The following is a 1,625-nucleotide window of genomic DNA, read 5'->3' as shown; positions in this document are numbered from 1 at the left end:
CAGAAGGAGGGAGAAAGCGAGAATCCCAAGCAGACTCTCACTGCCGGGCTCAAACACATGAACACATGATGACCTGAGCTGAAATCAAGAGTCGGACACTTAACCAACTGAGCCACCCTGGCACCCCAGAGGAATGGAATGTTTAACATAGTTTAAATAGCCACATGTGGCTAGTGGTTGCCAATTGAGTGGCACAGTTTTAATGCCTGGTCAAAATCAGTGGTTTATTTGGGGGAGTTCTCTAATCATTGCTAACGGGTGTCCAGGGCTGAGGGTGGAAAGAGAGGGAAGCTCTTAACAGATCTATTTATCTACTTAAACAAATGCTCCACAGCTTTCGGAGGCTGGATGGAGAAATGACCCTGGGGGAGACCTGAGTACGCCTTTGAACTCCTGGCTAATGCCAACAGGAGTAAAAGGCCTAGGATTTGGCTTACTCATGTAGGAAGAAAAACATGGTTCCACACACAGAATCTGAGGCTTGGGATATCTGTGCATGGAAATTATTGCTGTGGGGCTGGTGGGGAGGTGGTGATGCTCATTTCTGGATGGGGTTTCCAGAGCTAGAAGAGTATTTAGAGGTGGAGGGAGGACTGAGGGCCCTTTCTGGCCACGTGTAGGCTATACAGGAGCTTTCTTTTTGGAGATTAAGGTCTTGCTCTTGCTCTTGAACATTTTGCTGGGATCCAGCTTGTTCATGAAGGAGTAGGTCTCTTCCGTGAGCAGGTTTGTGTTGTAGGTAACGGGTTTATACGTGTTGAACAATTGCTTGGCCTGTGGGCTAATGCCATAGCTGGTGAAGGCATACTGCCACTCCGGCAGGCCCAGGTGCATGATGAGCAGGCAATAGTAACCAGTACAAGTATCTGTGATCAAATGCCAGTGTAATGCTCTGGCCAGGAACCGGAAGTCAATGTCTTATGCTTCTGCTGCTTTCCCTCTTTTGTAGACAAGGTAAACCTTCCCATTCCCATTTCCAAGGATCCAGCTCAAACATCACACTGCAAGAATCAAAGTGAGGCTTCTCTGGCTGGTTCTCACTGGCTTCAAGTGCATCATCTTCCAGGTCTTCCAGGGTTGGTGCATTAGGGAGTGAATACATGGAAGACTGGTTGAGTTGAGTCAGTTTTGAGATTCTATTAATTGCCATGCTGCCCAATGGAATGGTGTTCTCATCCAGCTTCACACTCCATGTCATGTGGAAGCCATTGTTAATCAGATAAAAATTCTTCACATCCTCTGATAGCAAGCAGTTACTTTTTTGTTCCCCTGAAGAAATCATATGACATTCAGCAGGCAGCTTTTCTATGATAGCCACCTTTGTTACACCTGGAGAAGATTTTAGGATGTGCATGATCCCCAGGGTCAGCTTCTCCAGGTGCAGCTGGCTGCAGCCTCAGGGTGAAGCCTCCTCCATGGTTCATACATGGGCTCTTTGTGCAGTGGGGGTGGAGGTGGCGACTGGTGGGAGAGCAGGTTGGGCAGGAGGGCTGGACATCGCCCCAGAAGCTCCGTGGCCCAGTTCACTGCATGCAGGGAGTTGCAGTGCTTGGCATCTGAGAGCGCAGTGGGGCAGAGAAGGGGGGCCTGGGCTGCTCTGGGAGTGATAGTGACATGGGTGCTTG

At 49.3% G+C, this 1,625-nt stretch overlaps 1 pseudogene; it reads right to left on the bottom strand.

The window, feature by feature from the left end:
• Positions 1-538: 538 nt before the first annotated feature.
• LOC115507783 lies at positions 539-1,417 on the bottom strand (annotated as a pseudogene).
• Between the last annotated feature and the right edge of the window lie 208 nt (positions 1,418-1,625).

The sequence above is a fragment of the Lynx canadensis genome, chromosome X, assembly GCF_007474595.2.
Source record: "Lynx canadensis isolate LIC74 chromosome X, mLynCan4.pri.v2, whole genome shotgun sequence".
In the NCBI taxonomy this organism is placed as follows: domain Eukaryota; kingdom Metazoa; phylum Chordata; class Mammalia; order Carnivora; family Felidae; genus Lynx; species Lynx canadensis.
This window is presented reverse-complemented; position numbering and strand designations above follow the sequence as displayed.